At 39.8% G+C, this 21,131-nt stretch overlaps 1 protein-coding gene across 3 annotated transcripts in view; it reads left to right on the top strand.

Annotated features, from left to right (window-relative positions):
- The window catches only part of LOC119795311 (disco-interacting protein 2 homolog C), a 240,853-nt gene that overhangs the window by 10,802 nt on the left and 208,920 nt on the right, over positions 1–21,131 (top strand). Inside the window, exon 1 of one of the 3 annotated variants that reach the window (XM_038303241.1) lies at positions 7,051–7,075. The exons of the other annotated variants lie outside the window; for them this stretch is intronic. The gene's annotated coding sequence lies outside the window, so the exon portion shown is untranslated. Of the gene's footprint in view, positions 1–7,050; positions 7,076–21,131 lie in introns of those variants that run through there. 3 annotated transcript variants of the gene reach the window in all.

Below are 21,131 nucleotides of genomic sequence, written 5' to 3'. Positions count from 1 at the left end.
GTAAATGGTTACCTAACCCCTCCTAGATAGGAAGCAACGGTTACCTCTCTAAGATCATCTACAAAGTCCTGTGGAAGCAGAACTAGTTGACTTGACACGCATATTTTTTCTGTTTTGGCTTCGGTTTATTTAATTTCTCTCTGACTATAGGTACATGCGTACAAAAAAAAAAAATCAAGTCTGATTTCAAGTCAGGATCTTATTGCTTTGACCTGCAAAATGTTCTGAACTATTGTTGTCCATCCAGATCATAATAGTGATGTAATAAAGAGGCATGTCTGTGGTGCGCTAAACTTGGGTCTGATTATCCCAGTATTAAAATGCCTAAAACAGTTCAAATAATGAATGCTTTTATTTAGAAATGTAATTTTTGCAATTTGTCTTTCTTTTAGGCTATTATACTGACAGGTAGTGCACAGCAACATGTGTGGGAGGGGCAGGTGTCTATTCTGTGACCTTATGCCACTTTCTCTGGTGCCTCATTAATGGGACTTTGGACCCAAGCGACAGAATTAAGGACAATTTATCAGTTTATAAAAAGTACTTTTTAACTCTACGGGGAAAAGGCCAAAGTTCAATAGTAACTTATGTTTGGTTTGCTGTGGTTTATTGGTCATAAATGGGTCTGTGTCTTCCTAGCTAAAGAGAGACTGCAGACTGGGCCACCAGTCTACAAATAAGCTCACTTCCTGCTTCAATTAGGTGCTTTTCTGTACAAAACTGGTCTAAAAACTACCGCAAATGCAGCAATTCCCGTCCTGCAGGGTTAGTTCTTTTTCAACAGGTGCTATTGTCCATCACTGAGGTCTAACACCTATGTTTAGTAAGAAAAACGCCCATGTTTCTAACTGAAGTGGTGAATTATATCCCAGGAACAGCTTCAGTGACAGCTTGAGGTAACCTAACTGCTGTCGGAAATTTATTTTTTTCTTCCTAACGGCCGCTGGCTGCCCTGCGACTGCTCTCTGCCATGTTGCCTGTCAGGGGGTGATGTCATCGCTGGAGCAGCCGAGGAGGCGACAGAGGGGAGAGAGAGTGTGTTTTTCACCGCGTTTCTGCCAGATTGCATCATTAACCGCCTCAGACAGGCACTTTCAGCTCACATGTGCCCATTTTCCTCCCTGCTCTTGGAAGCAGAAGAGGTTGTTGGATTGCATTTTGTTTCCAAAGCAGCAACACCTTTTGCTCTGCCACTATGAAAACAAATGAAGGAATGGCACAATAAACAACGGTTTGTCGTCTCCATCCTGCATGGATTTACCTCAGGTTTACAGTGTTTGACCCTCTGACCCATCTGATCCCACCCACCTCTAACTGAGATTATGTTCCTTTCCCTGTGGCACATTACCACCTGCTGTGACCACAGACGTCGCTTTGCACTCATAAAAACACCTTGATGTCCTAATGTTGTTTCCCTGTGCAGGCTTCCCTAAGGTCTAAATATTTCTTGCCCTCAGTACTTTAGGAAGTTTGGCGGTGTCTCAAAGCCTTTCTTCGGCTCCTTTTCTCTCTCATTCTGCTCTGTACTCCTCTCAGCTAATGATCCTGATGAGGATCCGTTCTTCACGAGGAAGACTGTGGCTGCTGAACTCTGTCCAAGTCAGGCTTCATGGCTTTGGTCTGCAGACAGCCTGCAGCCTGAGCCGGACAATGGAGCCCTTAATCCGTTTACACAGTACAGCTTTATTGGATTCACTTTAAAGGAACAAGACGGTGAAAGCCCCTCCTGTGCTTTATGTGCTTCTGCTAAAGGCACACAACCACTCTCTGACAGAAACCTCAAAAGTTCTTCTGGGATTTATTTATTTTTATTCTTGGTGCAATCAAGTAAATTCAAACTGAGAACCATCATTATTTTTTTTTCTGACAACCTGTGGGAATCTACCAAAGCGAAACGCCGTCACACTTTCTACTCTCCTTATATAAACAAACTGTTTAGTCATGTCGACACTGAAAAAGCTCTAAAATTAGCTGGCATAGGAAGAGTTTAATCAAGGTTCACCGTGCAGGATATTTTAAACCTTTGTTTTCTCAGAGAAGTTTGTTCTCCCTGAACCTCATCTGGAGTCAGCATAACCCAACCAAATCAAAATATAAGTCCATATCACCCCCATTTGGAGGATAGTTTATTGTAATAACTTGTATATCTGCAGAAATATTCAGAGGACTCTGCAGTCATTTGGTGTATCAAAGATGGACAATAAGCTGAATACAGGGTGCTGGTACACTGTGGCATGATGTGGAAACAATCATCGGGGGATGATCGTAGATTTCAGAAGAAACGGGAACAAGCTGAATCCTGTTAACCCCTAGAACCCTATGGACCCACCGGTGGGTCCAGCTGCTACGTGACCTCGTAATTTTAACAAACCCCCAGTATTGATGTAAAAAACACATTTGGCACAGTTTGGTGACATTTTTGGATAAATATGCCAAAATGGCCCCTCCGCCTAAGAAATTTCTCACTAATACCATTCTAAAATAAATATGATTCATCTGATTGAGTCCAACATTTAGATTTAAAAGTCTGTACTACTTTTTTGTGCTATAAATAATATTTTGGTAGTGTTTTGTAATGTTTATTTCAAAGAAAATTTTGGCGAGGTTCAAAAAATGCAAAATATTTTGTATTTTGTCCCTAATATTTCAGACGGGGTCAAAGCTACAATGGTGCTGACACCAGAAAACCATTCTATGACATCTTACCTTTACAGACGTACCAAAAGTTTCTTCTTAAATCTAATAGCTGTGAGGCTATAAGTGATTTACTTTTGTGTGTTTTTGTCAGGCAGAAATTTATTTATACCCCCTGAGGGTGTAAGAGGTTAACATCATGGGTGAACTAGTTTATGTGGTGGAAGGATATAAATACATTGCTGTTCACCTGGACAACAAACTGGAATGGAGACAAAACAGCCGTCTACAGTAGAGACAGAGCAGATTGTGCTTCTTAAGGAAGGTTTGGTCCTTCAGGGTTTGCAGCAAGATGCTGCATATCTTCTATTGTGAAGAGTGTAAACTCTTCCTTTATCATCTGCTGGGTAACGGCATCAGAGCTAATTGATTAAAAAGCTCAATAAGCTAATTAAGAAGGCTGGCTCTGTTCTAGGAACTCTGGAGAAGATCATGGAATACAGTGAGCATCCTCTTCGTCAAACTGTTAAACAACAGGAGTGTCTTTAGTCAGAAGCTACACCTATCCTGCTGTAAGACAGACCACTACAGGAGATACGTCCTACCCACAGCTATTAACGTCTACCAGAACTATTTGGAGTATCTCTTATTAAATGAGCTACAACATTTGATTTCCCTTTGGGGTCCATAAACATTTCATATGTAGGTCAGAGCTTCTCCTTACAATGCATTCAGTTGGAACTTTTTAAAACTCTTTTAACATTAAAAGATGTTTAGTTTTCTGGTGTAGTCTCTGATTCTTGACCTTGAACGTCTGTAACAGATTAAACATTTTTAATTGTGATGCTTAAGTCATGACTGGCAGTCTGTTGTTCCCCCTTAATCCGGTGACATTAACGGGACTTTTCCACATGCAGAACTGAAAATTGAGACTTGTGTTGAGCTTTCACCACAGATCTGTTTGCAGATATGGAAAATGTCCCCGTCATTCCCCTCCAAAAGGCACATTCTCGTTAGAAACTAATGGCTCGTAAAAGTTATTGCCTCCTTGGTTTATGGACACAGCCGGACCGTAGAATGAGGACAGGTCTTCAGCGGGGAACTCGGCGCGCTGCAGGAGGAGGTGAGCAGGTCTGAACAGAAAGGAGTACGAGTGATTAATTCCATCTGTTTCCCAACGTAAAAGAGCACCTCTCCTCCTCATCTTATCCGATAGATTGCCCTCATCCTTGTGAGAGTTCTCCAAACCGGTTTCAGCCACTCTTTTGAGATTAGAGCAGTTGGCTTTAGGAGGAATGGGGGGGTCCAGGGGGGAGCGGATAAGGCAAGCATTGTGCTGTGAACGTGAACAACGCCACGGCCTGCTGGAGCCGAGGCCCGGGCAGTTAAAAATTTGGCGGCTCGTCTTTCTCTCGGAATGCAACAGTGATAATGTTTTTCAGTGGCACAGATCCAAACAGCCTTCGAGGAAAAGCTGCCTGATGGATTAGTGGCTTCACAACGTGGTCAACATTTCTGTAAGCAGCTCGGAAAACAAAATGGCACGTAGTGCCTGAAAAGATGCTTCTAACTTCCTTAGAAATTACCTTTCCCATACATGGAGAGACTTGAAACATCTGGATTTACCTGCACGGTTCTGCACGGCTGCAGCACGATTCTTATCTGCTCCAAACAGATAAGATCACAGAGAAAAGAAATGAACCAGGAACTCTGATGCATGAGTGGAATGCAGCAGCTGAACGACGGGGATCTGCAACAAACACTGAGGATCTTAAAATCAACCTCTGCTGGTGGTGGTGCTGCTTCTGCCCAAAAAAGTCCTCATCTTGGCCTGCAGTCAGGCAGAGCTGGCGGGGGCCAAACTTCTCCCGCCTCCCTCTGAGCTGACAGAGCAGGAGCAGCCGCAGCACCTTAATCCTCTTGTATACAATCCAGGTTGATCGTCCCCCTGAGTGACGGGATCCAGCCCATCGTCCGCTGACTGTTGGGAGTCTGGAGCACAGCCAAGTGTGGCCAGGCAGGGCCATGGAGCTTTGCACAGGTCCAGATGGTGTCTTTTCCATATGTAAATAAAATCACCTCTGTACATGACAGCCATGCACAGGGCAGCCAGGTGTCCATCCTGAACAATGCATCACTCACCTAAAAGAAAGACACAAACACCAAGCAGGTGTTTAAATAAAGAACACTTAAAGTACGACACATATTAATTCGTTTGCCAAATACATACATATAGGGCTTTATCTAATGATTAGTTTGCTTATCTATTAATCAGTCAATCCTTTTTCAGATTAATTGATTAAATAATTATCAAAAGGCTCCTTAAAGGACATTTTTTAACTTTAAACCAGGTGAAGCTAAAACTATTCAACTTGATAGAGCATATCACAGGACAAGAGTTTTTTTTTTTTTAAATCTTGAATGCAAAAACTGTGTATATTTTTTTCATTTTTAGCATTATTATCACTCTGAGTGGGTTTCTCTTTCAGCTAATGGCTTGTGTTGGAGTCTGTGTTCTCCAGTTATCGATTAATCCATTACTAAATTAGTTAAAGATTATTTTGATAATCTAATAATCAGATTCTTTTTTTCAGCCCGATATATATAAAGCCCGGCGTACACTGTGCGATTTTGGGGTTGATTTTCCAGTCGTGCGAGAATCTTTCGATCGACTTTCAGCCTGATCGTGCGACGTGAGTTGTGTAGTGTACAGGGGGTAACAAGGGGCGATCAGTCTCTCACGACCACCTCCCGATCAGGAATCGTGAGGTCGGGGAAAAAATCAAACATATTAGATTTTTCTCCTGACGGTCGTGGGCAAATCGCTCAGGGCGCATCCGCAAAGAAGGATTCTTTTTATTCCTCCTCTCAGATGTAAACACAGCAGCCTGGCAGGGGTGCAATGAGTGAAATGCAGTTATATCTGTAAAATTGACAGACCGTGGTAGCCATGTTTGCTCAGCCATGTCTTTTTTCTAAATACGACTTTTCTTTTTAGCGCTTTCATCACAAAATTGCACAAATAACCAAGGCAGCGCGTTTCTAGTGAGCTATATATTCCTCTTCTATTTGTTTGGCTTCCAGATAGACTAGTCAGAGCAGCTCGATCTCAGTGTGGAGCTGAGTCCGACGTGGTTTTTAGTCGTGCAGTCTGAGCAGGTAGATCGCATGAGAGCCGAACATAAATTCTGAGCTGTGACTCACACTGTACGACTAAACCCTACGACTAGTCGTACAGTGTGAGCAGCAGCTGCGTGCAACGACTAAAAAAAATCATACCGTGTATGCCCGGCTTAAGAGATAAAACAGAAAATCTGAGCTTTACTAAGTTTTGAAAAACCCAAAGTCTCCAAAATTTAATGAAGATTCTTTAATGGCTGTTATTTAGGATGAAGCTGTAATGGAAAGGCTGTTAAAGAAAAATAAAGGAAAAAATTACTCTACTAGTAGAGTTTCTTATTTAAGGTATTGAGTCTGTTAACGCAGGGAACAACCAAATGGGTTCCGGATCACCTCTGGAGCTGATCTTCTGATATCGATCCGATGCAGCTACAGGGTTTATGCTCAGGTTTGACCTCAGAGCTTCCTGTAACCAGGCTTGAGCTGCATTGTTTGGACTAAATAAGCCAATGAACAAATGCTTTGGATCCTTTTTTAACGGTTGAAATGTTTTTGTCATGTTTTTTTCTACTAGCTGGGGAAACAGCATCTACTTTCTGTATTTACATCTGATGCTCCCTCCCCACAGAAATCCAACCAATGAGCATCTAACTTTCTCACCTGGTTTTAGCAACAAGTCTTTTGATTCGATTGGAATAAACCAACATAAAAGCTTATAGAAGTTAAGCTCATCCTAAATACATCTTTGCTGGTCTCATTCGGTATTTTATCAAACTCTTTGGAACCTCCAGTAGTTTATTAATTCAGTTTCAGATTAGATTATTTATATAGCACCAGTTCACTACATATGACGGGTGAAAAGGTAATGGGGGAACAATCTTCTCTAGTGCCTTATAGGACCAGGGATGCAAATGTACTTATCAGTCCTGACATATAAATACACTGCTGAGCCTGCAGCCTCCCAGTAGGAAACGATCGCTTAAAAGTGGAACATTTAGACATTTTAGCATCTTTAGAGAAGTTTCTTTATGCTGTGCATCAGCTCCTCCTATGGTGTTTTCATCACTAGCTTGAGAATCAGAAAACTGGAAAGCACCTTTTTTAATTTTTTTCTGCTGTTGGTGGATTTTGAAGGGAGGACCGAATTGATTTGCATTTTCCCTGCTGCGGCCGCTGGCTGAGCTCTGCAGCCTGGAGGGCTGGATTAATGGTGGTGAAACATGAACAAAGGGAAGAACAAACTCTCAATAGAACCATGGGGATGAGTTTGCACCTAGTAAGTCCTGCGTTTCTCAGTTTGGCTTGATTCCTCGAGAACCTGGTAAGTTCTGTGTTCCGTATCTTCCTAAGCTGAATAAGGGAGCTGTGTGGAAAAAAACCCGAGATGTCTGTGGTTGAGTTTTAGGATCTGTGAAAAAAGCTTAGAGGCTCAAAAGTTTGATTATCTAACTGTGGACAGCAAAGCAATGTTTGCTTTGGCCTTTTAGTGATTTCTTTAGTAAAGAACTAAAAATAAAGATCTTGGTGCACTTCCAACTAAACTTCTGGCACAAGTTTAGCTGGATGCAGAAGTGGAAAAAATTAATTCAAATTAATTTGTTCTCTAGGATGAACTTGACTTTAAAGGACATTGAACACATTGAATTGGTGTTTGAGATCATGTTTCTGTTGGGCCCACAGCATGATGCTGCCACTACTGTACTTGACGTTTGGAGATTGTGTTACTCTGCTCTCTAAAATGTGTGGAGATGTTCAAGCCTGGAGAGGCTTTGATGTTGCTGCTTCTGGTTGATACACATTTTCAACCTTTCTTCAGTCTCCTAGATCTATATGATGACACAACCTGTTGATTGATTGAAACATGTTTGATCCCCAAAAGGAGAACATCATTTATCTCATGAAAACATTCAAAAATAATGATAGAAAATCTTCAAAAACGCACATTTACAATACAAATTAAATATATGCAGTATATGTATATATGTGTTATACATACAACCCTATTTTTGCAAACCTGGTTTTATTTCAGCTTATAAACTTTTCAAACTTTTAACCATACAAGGCAAAATGTTCAACAGCCTCCTTCATAGATTTAAGTATCAGCAACATGAATGAGGATTTTTTTCCTGAATAGAAATAATGGTCATTTTTTATTCTACTGCTGATAATGAAGAATCTGTTGGTTGATTTTATTTGATAAAGTGAATCAAACAGAAGTGGGCTTCTATTAAATTCAGCTATTTGCTTTGATCAGCTCTGATCTGGGATCAATATGTCAGAAACTGGAAAATATTGAGGGTTATTTTGGTAATGAAATGGAAAAGTCCCATTTGTTTGTGTTCAGTAAAGGCATCAGGAAATGTCATGTTGTTCATTTTAGTAAAAGATAAGAGAGTGGGAAACTTTAGATAAACATACTATAATATCTTTATCTTATTTTGGGATTTGGGATTTTTAATAGTGCTTATAGTATATAAATATACACTCACGGCCACTTTATTAGGTACACCTGTCCAACTGCTCGTTAACACTTAATTTCTAAGCAGCCAATCACATGGCGGAAACTCAGTGCATTTAGGCATGTAGACATGGTCAAGACAATCTCCTGCAGTTCAAACCGAGCATCAGTATGGGGAAGAAAGGTGATTTGAGTGACTTTGAACGTGGCATGATTGTTGGTGCCAGAAGGGCTGGTCTGAGTATTTCAGAAACTGCTGATCTACTGGGATTTTCACGCACAACCATCTCTAGGGTTTACAGAGAATGGTCCGGAAAAGAAAGAACATCCAGTGAGCGGCAGTTCTGTGGGTGGAAATGCCTTGTTGATGCCAGAGGTCAGAGGAGAGTGGCCAGACTGGTTCGAGCTGATAGAAGGGCAACAGTGACTCAAATAACCACCCGTTACAACCAAGGTGGGCAGAAGAGCATCTCTGAACGCACAGTACGTCGAACTTTGAGGCAGATGGGCTACAGCAGCAGAAGACCACACCGGGTGCCACTCCTTTCAGCTAAGAACAGGAAACTGAGGCTACAATTTGCACAAGCTCATCGAAATTGGACAATAGAAGATTGGAAAAACGTTGCCTGGTCTGATGAGTCTCGATTTCTGCTGCGACATTCGGATGGTAGGGTCAGAATTTGGCGTCTACAACATGAAAACATGGATCCATCCTGCCTTGTATCAACGGTTCAGGCTGGTGGTGGTGGTGTCATGGTGTGGGGAATATTTTCTTGGCACTCTTTGGGCCCCTTGGTACCAATTGAGCATCGCTGCAACGCCACAGCCTACCTGAGTATTGTTGCTGACCATGTCCATCCCTTTATGACCACAATGTACCCAACTTCTGATGGCTACTTTCAGCAGGATAATGTGCCATGTCATAAAGCTGGAATGATCTCAGACTGGTTTCTTGAACATGATAATGAGTTCACTGTACTCAAATGGCCTCCACAGTCACCAGACCTCAATCCAATAGAGCATCTTTGGGATGTGGTGGAACGGGAGATTCGCATCTTGGATGTGCAGCCGACAAATCTGTGGCAACTGTGTGATGCCATCATGTCAATATGGACCAAACTCCCTGAGGAATGCTTCCAGCACCTTGTTGAATCTATGCCACGAAGAATTGAGGCAGTTCTGAAGGCAAAAGGGGGTCCAACCCGTTACTAGCATGGGGTACCTAATAAAGTGGCCGGTGAGTGTATTTTGATGTGTAACATGGACTTAAAATAAGTAGAAATCGGTGTCGGTCAGTTTAAAGAGAGCCTGCTGATAATCTTCTGATCACACACTTCAGAAGCTCTCAGCAGGTTTTTGCACAAATTTTCACCCCCATTAAACCCACAGCTTGGATTGAGATATTTATGTATTTATTGCAGCTCTGTGTTTTTCTGAAACTAATTGGCCCTCAGGATGATCTCCTTAGAGTCTGAATGCTCAAACAGCAAGCTGTAGCACCGAAGCCAAAGGAGAGGCTCTGAGCGGCGGCCATCGAGTACAAAGTCCTGCAGCTTTTGACCTCTCTGAAGAGGAGGGGAACCTCCTTGACCCACGTCATCTATTAATGGCCTCACAGAATACACAGATACTGTGGAGGGATGTCACAGCCATCCCTGTTAGAAGCTTTGACTGAATTATTTGTGTCCAGCTAACTGCGCGGTGATGAAGATGGATGGTATGGGCGTCCTTCATCCCACTCAGACTGGACTCTTCCTTCACTGCAGGGATGAAGGATGGGATTTCACGATATGCTTTATTCAGGTTTAAAATGAGGCAGTAAAAGGCCCTTAGTGTTTCTTTCAGGAAACACACCCACGCCTATTTGCTCATCAATGGCATCAGATGACCTTCCTCCGGCTCTGGCTGCATTGTGCAATCCCTTAACTTTTCTCTGCTGCTTCAAACCAGCCTTTGTACAGTGATGTGTTGAGTTACAAAACCCCTCTTTGGTTTTTATCCTCCCATACTCAGCTTCACACTGCAGAAAGTGTTTTTTTTAAGCCTCGCTGGCGACACATTAATATCCAGCGTTTGGCTCCTCATCAGGGCAGCATAAATGTGCAGCAAATGGCAAATATTACCTCAGATTATGAGGTTGTGCTGAGTTTGACTGTTTAAAGCCTCTGAAACGTGTTGCAAAACTCTGGCTTACTTTAAAAATGATTAGGGTTACGAACTTTTAAGAATTAGGTCATATGGAAACTTCTCTGCTTTTAATTCAGTTGCAGGAAAACCAAATTGTATTTTAATCCAGCGGCAAAGGGATAAACAGATGACCTCACTGAGTTAATTTCTTCCTGGGAGTTGCACCAGTAGAATTGCAGGATTGAATCCTGAAATGTGGACCGACGTTAGGATTGGCACAAACCCACGCAGGATTCATATTGTTTGAACTTTTCCCTGGTTAGTACCTTTTCAACTTGGCTCCACCTTTACTGGGATAATATATCAAAGATGAAGACAAATTAGTACTGAAGAGTGAAGCAGAAAGAAAAGGATTCTTGCTCTAAGAAATCAAACTTTTTTTATGTTAATAGAATAAATAAAAGCCAGATGAGCCTGATTCCTTCAGAAGTCTCCTGACTGGTAAACAATTAACCTATGCGTTGATTTAATCTCACTATAAACCCAATTTTTTCTTTATTATAAAACCCAAGGAACGCAGCAGAAGGGTCTGGGATAAAGTTCTGCACATGTTTGAAACAGGTTTTAGGTTCTAAAACAATATCCTTTACCACTGATATCAGTTTAAACTATTTTAAAAATAGGTGAGTGTAGCAGAGCTGTGAACCTACTGAAACATGGCTGCCCTGATAAAACTACTGTTGATGATCTGCTGACAGCATAACTGTTTGTTTAATCTACAGATCTAGTCTGAATTTAAGTTTGCAACTGGCTAATTAGGAGATCATCATCAAACATTTGTAGGAACAGTCTCCACAGATGAGATGCAAACCTTTAACTGGCATTTATGATGTAAAAAAGGACATTTAATATAATCCTGTTTATGCCTTCCCTACATTGAAACATGGTGGTGGCAGCATCATGCTTTGGGGGTGCTTCCATTCAGTACAGACAGGGAAGTTGGTCTGAGTTGATAGGTGGAGCTTAATATGGGATAATCCTTGAGGAAAGCCTGCAAAACACTTTAGAAGCTCTTCATTCTGTGAAACTATGAGGAGGAAGAGTCGGATGGATCAAACCTGGGATCAGGACGCCGCTCCGTGTTCTAGGAGTCATCGTGGCGCCGTTCCAATCTGGAAGTCTGCTGTCAGAGGAGTAATGGAGGTGTGTTGGCTGGCTCTGGGCTGTTTGGGTTTTATTTTATCTCTCTCCAGCGGTCGTGTTTCTGTCTGATAATCTTCCAGCTCTGTTCTTCAGAGACATTAACAAGGTGTTCAGCCCAGCTCCTCGTTTCACTGTTTTCATCTCCGAGACAAAACAGGCTGTAGACGGGAGAGAAGAAGCCGCTTATAGGGGATCTTGTTCTGATAGCGGTCAGAAGTCCTGCTCAGCTCAGCGCCGCTGACAATAATATTCTGGGTATCCAAGGAGAACATGAGAAACTTTTTGCTTCATTTTGTGAAAGAATAAGAGACAAACGAACCAGTGAAATTCAATATGAACAGAAAGCACACCTGACCTTTAAAGTTCATGAGTGGATTAAACTGTTTCACTTCTGCTGAAGCAGCAGTCACCCGATACTTTTGATATACCGGTAACTGAATATTGCTGTCAGATCTTTTTTTTTTTTTTTTTTTTATTTTAGAATATGTTCCTTTTATTTTGCAATTTCCTGTATTTTACGTGCTTAATTTAGAGTTTATCTCTTTTTGAGAACCCTTCTTGTTTGAAGTATAAAATCTGTTGATTATTGTATTATTATTAGTAATCTAGACATTATATGTTCAGTCAATCTGTTAAACTAAAAGGAGGCACTTCTTAAATTAAAATATTTAAAGAACAACTATTTGAATAAAAAAGAAACATTGATTGCATATTTTAGATGCATTATACGTGGTTAAAATCTGTAAAATAAACTAAATTCAGTGTTTGGAAGTTCAGTTTGACTTCTGGATAAATCATATTCCCAGATGAACTATATGTATTTATGTATTTTTTGGTACAACTTTGGTTTAATTAATGCTCAGTCATGTTTTTAACCCATGTTTTTTAAGTAACTGATCAAACAAGATCAAGACCCTAATGAAATATAGGATTCTAGTTGTATTAAAAGCCTCGGAACCATAGTTAAAAAAAAAAAAAAGAATAGTCCAAATAATATTAATATTTAAGCAGGACTTGGACTCCTGTCGCACAAATTCATGAAATTGGCACTTTTAGCATTTGGCATGCTGAGGTGAGTGAATTGTTGCAAACAGACCATCTTAGTAGGAGCTTAAAAGGGATGCATAATATGGAATTCATTTTTTCTTGTGGCATTTATTGCAATAATAGTAAAAATGACAATACATACCGGTAGTAAAAAAAAAGGTTTTAGCATCTTTTGCCAACACAACTGTCACTGCATACAGTGGATGCATAGCACCACTGCCTTTCAAGTTAAACCGAAGCATTATGCAATAGGTTGTTCTCATCAGTTGCCCTAAAAGGTGCAGTAACACAGCTGCAGACAATAATTTACATTTATTGCATATCATTGTCATCTTTTTAAGTATACTGACATAATTGTTGAGCTTATAAAGCTAGGGTATAGAGGAATATATCCAAAAAAACATTACAATTTATCAGTTTTTCTTTTTAGACCTTTTCTTCTTTTTGCTCTACATAATTGGGGTATAAAAAGTGGTCTTTTCGGATGGAGATGTGCTCTCTGATGTACTTAATCTAGTAAAGTTGCAGGTGCTGCTTTACTTTGGTTCTTTCATTGGAATAATTACCTTTCCAGTCTGCTTTGCTCACTATTTAAACGACAAACTCACAACCACAGCATTTAAGTCTGACATATTTTTAGCCTAAGCTGGAGAACAATCATCTGAAGCACAGCTGAGCATGTGTACGTTTGTGTTCAACACATGTAGTCATGGCTACAGCTCTGGAAACCAGACAGACTGCAGTTCTACTTGACAAACCAGCAAGTCAAAACCGCCACATGATTCTGTGACTACAGGCAGCAGAGATCTGCAGGCCATCATCATAACTCATCAAAACCTCTTCAGGTAGAAAATGAATCATCTGTTGAGCTTGAGAGTCAGAAAGAAAGTATTTTTATGGTTAGAGTCTGCAGAGTTCTCTGATTTAGAACACGTGGTTAATAATCTGAGTTATAAAATTCAATAACTTTGTATGTAAATGGGTTGAGCTTGGGATGTTGGAGCTCTGGAGGTTTGGATCGGATTGTGATTTAGAACAATGTGATTTCATTTTAAAAAGGGAACATAACTATATTTACATTAGGGACAAGATCAGTTTTTGCACCGATGGACTGAAAGAAACGAAACTGGAAGGCTGTAAGTTTTCAGCACAGTTCGCCTGGTATCGGTCGCCTGACGTTCTGGTTCTCTCTTGGTTCCAATTCACCCAGACACCCCAGGGAACCTCCGACTATCTGCTGACTCCTGTTGTCTGATGAACTGACTTTTGTGGACCTTGATTTTACCGAGCAACTCAGGGCTCTGGCTGTGATAGGGAAGCTGATCATCAGCATTCGCGCCCAGGTCCCTGCATCCTCCATGTCCCCTCCCAGCTCGGCCAGTACCACCACCCGCTCCAGGAGCTGTGGATGGTTGAACACTTTCAGCCGTACTCCTGCCTGTCCAGGACCCAGCATCAGGAGCTGATGTGCTGCAGCAGTGAAACGGATCAACACCCGATCGTTTTTTGACAAAAATAAGCTTCCTTTGTCCTGCACGCCTTCACCAATCGTCATCAGCAGATCCAGTCACTGATTGGTTAACACAGAGAACGTCACTGTTTTCAGTTACTGTAGAATGTAGTTTTGCTCCATCCGAGCGTCTACCATGCCGGTTTGCCCCAATCTCCAAATATGTGCCATTGCACCTTGGTTATTCACTTCTGAAGCATCTTTTCATAGGAATAACCTGAAAATCACTTCAACCAGTGGCTGTACTTGCATTTGGTGTTGATGTTTCTTAATGGAGCTCTTAACCTCCTTAAGAAGCTAAAAAAACAACCCTAAATGAGTCCAAAATCTCTTAAATCATCAATATCTAAGACTCAATCCATATTTTGGTAAAAAGTGCTTCTGCTCTTACATTTCTGCTCCTGTATTAAACTAAGGCTGCTTCCTGATTCTAACCTCAGAGCTCCTAACTCTTCCTTCCTAACTTAATAGAAGGTAGGAACCGAAGTCTGCAAAGCCTTTAACTCATCTGTCATGATGCGACTGAAATGCACATGGATGATGCTAGTAAAATCCAGGACTACTGAAGTTCTGAATGGCTGAAGCTCTCTACTAAACAGAACAAAACATACATATTTGTACGTTTGTATGTGTTACACACATAAGAGAGTTACAGTTAATCTACTCAAGTGAATTTTTCTTAAAATTATTTTTTTTTTCTTGAGTTAAGCAGGTAAATAAGACACTTTGCCAATGGAATAAGATTATTTACATTTAAAGTAAGAAAAAAACAACTAGTCTCTTCTGTCAAGAGCATATCTCATTTTCTTATTTTATGAGTAAAAACACTCATTGCATTAGCAGATCATCTTATTTATCAACTTAAATTAAGGGTAAATACGCAATTATTCACCAGTTTTTATATTGTTTTTGCAGTAAGCTTTGCTGTGCTGATACTTCTTGTCATGCAAAGGATTGTAGGATTCCCTAAAGCTCCTTAGTAATGGACCTCAAAAAGCTCCCTGTGCTAAAGGACCTATGATAGGAAGCATCCTGCTTCCTTTCTATACCTTCTTCCTTACTGCCAACAGTATTTGGACAGAGGCTGCTGATGCACATCGTTGTTAGCTTAAAGAGTCTTTAACTCGGCTTTATTCGTAGCTTTTGTTAGCTTGATGACTGTCTGATGTGTAGCCGTCATACCTGGTTTTATGGATTAAATGTTTTGTTTCTAAAACGAGGTGATCGCTGTAGCCAGGATAACTTAATCCATCAGGGCGAGGGAGGAGTTAAGATATCAGGTGCTTTTAAGCAGATAAGTTGCTTAATCTCTTGATTTATTGTTTCAAATCTTTATACTGAAACAGAACGAGGTTTCCGTTTACTTGGATCCTACATGATGCAGAACAAGTTGAAAGGTGTGATATTTCAACACTTGATTACATTCATTCTAAAGGAAAAATAATAAAGAAAAAACCCAATGATTTCTGATTAGTATGGTTTTTATTCTTTTTTTTTGGACATCATGACATTTCTAAATGAGCCAGAGATGAGAATTAGTATTACCAGATCTTAATCCATGTGGTGTCAGATTTAAACTCTGCATGTAGATCAAATGAACCTTAAGCTGGATGCATCTTCTCTATGATGTCTGCAGGTTAATGTGTTTGTTGGGATCTTATTTGTTTGTTTCCTGTGGAAAACACTGAGCTTGTTGTGGCGGATCTTCCAGGCAGACGGAGAGGGGGGAACACCGACAGGCTGTTAATGTAAACTGAAACCGGCAGGAGACGGTGAGGTCTTCAGGTTGATGGTGGACATGTAACTGTGAGCGAAAAGCTTTGTAAACATGAGGTCGCTGTGGTTTGGAATGGGAGGACAAACGTAAACTCTTCACAAACACACCGAGGAGGCTGCAGCGCGCCCACACTAAGTTTATAAACTCCCTCACACGTGTAAACCAGCTCTGCATTCCCAGCACTGTGAGTCAGGCAACATCTAACTGGTGCTTAAAATTGATTCATTTTGGAATAATTATCAGCAAGCCAGTAAAAATGAGGAAATTTAAAGGAAAGGGCTGTAAAGAAAGGTGAATTTAAACTATATGACAAAGAATTACAGGGGAGTGTGTGTGGTCGGTGCAGGCAGACCGTGGTGAGGTGTGTGGCAGAAGCAGCAGATATGTTTCAGGTTGGGCTGGGATTACATCAGCATTCAGCTCCGAGGAAAGACAAAAAGCTCACAGTTTGAGAACAGAGCTGTAATGAAACACCTGAAACCAAACTGCTTCATAATGTCAGCTTTGTTTGCAAATCTAGAGCCGGTCAGAAGGTTACACCAACTTCCCCTGAACCTCAGAGCAGAAAATACCTTTTCACATTTTCAAGGGAGTTTTGTTGGTGTAAGAAGATGATGAATAGGTAAAGCCTTAGGCTGCAGGCTGCAGACTGCAGACTCACACGATCAGGAAGCTTTCGTGTAAATCCAGGATGTACCGAGCTGCCAGATGCAGATGAGCGGTTTAAGCTGCTCACGGTGCGGCTGCAGCCGCAAGCTGACTGACGGCGCTTCAAGGTGAAACCAGGAAAAGTAAAACCGTTAGAGCATCCAGCATTAAAACAATCATGTCAACATCTATTCTTAAGCAGCAGTCAGACCTCTTCTAATGCAAGGGTTCAGGATTAAAGATCAGATTTCTGCCACCTTTAAAATCCAAAGAGCCATTTTGCTTCAAGTCCAGCAAAATAAAGGGTGTTTAGAGCCACAAATAGTACAAATCCCATTTTAATAAAACACAACTTATCATTTTTGGTAAATTTCTGCAGTAGGAAATCTGTTGCCATTTTAAACAACCAATCTTTTTTTGTACTATAAGTTTTTTTATAACAAAGAAAACCACAAAACATTTGATTTAAAAGGAAGAGTGGATTTTCTCCTCTAAGATTTTAGGTAATCTATTAAAAAATAAATAGTATATTATAATATATATAGAAATAAATAATAATTTCCAAGCTAATGACAAGAGAAATAGATCTAAAAACATTACTAAATACTTTAATGTCCTATTGTGAAAATGTAATTTCTATTTTCTTTAAGAAACCTGCTACAGACTATATTCAGAACCATCAGTTGGTTTATTTATCCCTTTTTAGCCTCTATTAAATGCCATGGGAGAGGGTCCAAAAAGAAGAACCTTTCTTTAGATGATTTAGTAAACATATTAGCATGAAGCATAAAATCAGGTATTATAATTTCTTATAAGTTTAAGACAAACAATTTTAAAATGAAAAGAAGTTATCTAAAGAACATACTGCATAAAAAAGAAATGTAGTAGAAGTTAAACTTTCGCATCTAAAGGGCTCACACTGCAAAAACTATCTAAAAATCAGTAAAAATGTCTTAAATTAAGTGTATTTATTCTTAATTTGTGTAGGTAAACCGCCAATGGAATGAGATAATTAGATAATATGGACTTGAAATAAGACAATGCAATTCTTATTTTAAATGTAAATTGTCTTGTTACGTTGGCAAAGTGTCTCACTTTCCTCCTCAAGAACAAATTCACTTATTTTGAGATTTTAATTTTTTGCAGTGCACAGGACCCAGATCCTTTGGATCATATTGAAATGGAGGCAAAGTGTCAGCACCTGGATAATTCTGGTTAATCCAAAAATAAAAAAACCCACCTGGGATTATCTTTAAACATGTTGTTTATATAGATTTACCTTAGCTTAATAAGGATGGTCTAATACCAGAGATTACAACCTCATAGTGTGAGTGAGTTTTAGATTAAATACAATGAGGCTTTTTTATGCTTTTGTTGGTGTTATAGTTTTTAAGGAATCTGAAGCATCTTCAAAGCTTTATTTGACTCTTTCAGTCTCCTCTGCTGTCAGAAGTGATGCCAGGAAATCCATTTTTCTCAGAGCCTTATTAGACATTTTGGGGATTAGTTTCTTGTCCTTTGAAGTGGGCTGTTTTTTTTAATTAGATTTGTTCTAATGAAGCTCGGTTGTTTTAGGGAAGATGAAACTGATTGTTGGCCTTTAGAAAGGTCGCCTCTCTCTAGTGGCCTTTAAAATAGATACACCTCCCCTCACATCTCAATTAAACCTTTTATTTTCACTGGATGCCCCCGTACCCCCCCCCCCGCTGCCTCAGGTGACTCCTATTTGTTTCTGCTCCGCTGCAGAACAAAGCTTTTCCTTCCCTTCTGACTTACTTTCATCAGTTGTATCTGCTTCAGAAATCCCATTTTTCCTCCTCTTTTCCTAAATTATTAACAGATTAAAGAATCATGGAGCCTCTTCCTCTCCATCTTGGCTGACACAGCCACCATTTTCCTTCCAGACCATGTGTGAATACAGTTGGTTTTGTTGAATATTTAATGCATTTGATGCAGCAGACCGAGGCGTCCTGCTTTGTATCATTACTTCGAGGCACATGCCTGCTCAGTGACAGAGTTTTGTTTGAACTTGGACTGAAAACTCGGCTCCGCTCTCCTCTGACCCGCCTCTCTCTGAACCAAAGCAGGAAACATTCCCAAACAGATGGTCTGCGAGGCTTTGGATGGGAGTCAGGGCCATCATCAGCATGCCTGATCTCCTCCGTGTCTGAAAGGTGGCTTCCTGTTGCTTAACTACCATATGGCACTGATAGAAAATACAGTAATCTGCTATTTAGCACATCTCTAGTACCAAAATGACTTCATTTTTACTCTTCTTTTTTTAACCTAAAAAAACCAGATATTTATTAATGGTTGTTGGTATAAAAGGGGAAGAATGTGATTGATTTATGAGCAAAGTTAATGACGATGTGAGAAAAAGTCACAAACGTTATTTCACCCCTTTTCCAGTTCATAGATTTCTGTTCCATCTTAACCCATCTCCATCATGCTACCCTTAAAAAATGAATTCTGAATATTTTTTCTTAGATGGTTATCTTGATAAATTATTCCCACAAATTTTAAAATTGAACATATCTTAACTATTTTATTCTAAATGTTTTGTATTGTGTCCTGTTTTAATGATTGTGTTTCTAAAAAAAAATGCCTGTTTTAAACTATTGCCAGTCTACAGAAGAGGATTAGGGCCACTGGAAAAAAAAAAAAAAGTTAACTGATTTTTAAATTTAATTTTAGTTTAGGATGGGGAAAAAAGTCAGAATTCTGATATTAAAGTCATAAAACGCAGGTTTATCAACCTGCTAGATCACTCAGGTCTTCTAGTTCCAGCCTACTCTGTTCACCCAGAACTAGAACCAAACACGGAGAAGCAGCATTTAGTTCCTATGCTCCACTGATCTGCAACAAACTCCCAGAAGTGCTGAAAACCTGAGTTCTTTTATGTCGAAGTTAAAAACCCATATGTTAGGAGCTGCCTTTGACTGTTGAAGTTAAACTGTTAACTGATAAATTGTTAGATTAAGGTTTTGGTCCAACTGTTGTATTTGTTTTGTTTTACTTTTATCATGTTTTTAATCTTTATATGCTATTTTTTTTTTTCATTTTATGGAATAATTCATTTAATAGTCTTTGTTTTATGCCAAAATCTAACTTTATCCAGCATCTAACTAGAATTAGATGATTAATCAATAAGTGTCTAAATTTGTCTGTGTAAAGCAGGATGTTTGCATATTCAGGCAATTCAGTGAAATGATCAAACTTTCCCTTTGATTCTTCCATCACTTCTCCTCATTTCTAAATATTTGCCTGTCTTTAAGGTTGCTGTTACACTCCCTGCATCCATTGATTAGTTTAATGTTCAATTAGATGAAAAATGAAAAACAAGGTTTTGTTGACTGAAAAGTTTCTTTTATTCCTGAGTCCTTTTGTGGCTGATCTTCCAGGTGTTTTGGGTCAGATACTATGCATCTGTTTTAAGTTTTTATCCACTACATTTTATTTAAATTTTACCCCAAAAAACAACATTATTTGTTTTGATTTGACATCATTATCTGGACATCATTTTTTTCCCTGTTTCCTCCATCCTTCTCAGTTCACTTTATCTTCTCTGATATTCAACCATTATGGAATTTAAGACCAGTTTAAGTTCATCCAGCGTTACGGAAACATGATCATTTTGCAGTGTTAATGTGTGACTATTTAAATAAAATATCCCACCAGAAATTGCATCCAAGCAGTCCTGTACCATATAACCACTAGTGTTTCATTGATTATGGTGTTTTGTGGCTCTATTTTTCTTGCATTAAAGGAATTCCTACATGCCACAAATCATTGGGGTTTCTTTTACTGCCACACTGTCCTTTTCAGACAGGATACAGTGAGTTAAAACGCTGTGGATGTGTCCTATTGTTCTGCTGCTGTAGCTTTGGCCTTTGGGGATGAAGGTTAGTTTGTAAAGTGGGTCATCAGCCGTCCTTCTGTGCGTTTGTTGTTACCAGGACAAAAAAATGGAGAAAGCTGTTAGCTGCTTTGTCCACTGAGTGAGGACAGCACTGGAAAAAAAAAAAATCTAGATAAGTTTGTTCTTGAATTGAGGAGGTACGACGGGGTATTAGGGCCATACATGAAGAGAAAAAATATTTTTGCCATGACGAGATTAAACTCGACATGTCGACTTTAAAGTCGACATGTCGACATTAAACTCAACATTTCGAGAATAAAGTTAAAATGTCATGTTGAGTTTAATCTCGCCCTGTCGACTTTAAACTCGCCATTTCGAGAATAAAGTTGAAATGTCATGTTGAGTGTAATCTCGACGTGTCGACAATTAAGTTTAAATTAGTTCAAGAGAGCCAACCGCTGCACAGGACACATGCACAGAATCCTATACAGTTGCAGCACGTCAAAGACTACCTTCACTCTTAAAACGCAGACTGCAGCTGTGGAGCGCAGTTGCTCTTTTCTCCAAACTTTGGAATGTCGAGATTAAAGTCGCCACGATATATCAACTTTATTCTCGAAATGGCAAGTTTAAAGTCGACACGTCGAGATTAAACTCAACATGACATTTCAACTTTATTCTCGAAATGTTGAGTTTAATGTCGACATGTCGACTTTAAAGTCGACATGTCGGGTTTAATCTCGTCATG

This window comes from Cyprinodon tularosa, unplaced genomic scaffold, assembly GCF_016077235.1.
Source record: "Cyprinodon tularosa strain WSP-4 unplaced genomic scaffold, ASM1607723v1 ctg509, whole genome shotgun sequence".
Taxonomy (NCBI): domain Eukaryota; kingdom Metazoa; phylum Chordata; class Actinopteri; order Cyprinodontiformes; family Cyprinodontidae; genus Cyprinodon; species Cyprinodon tularosa.
This window is presented reverse-complemented; position numbering and strand designations above follow the sequence as displayed.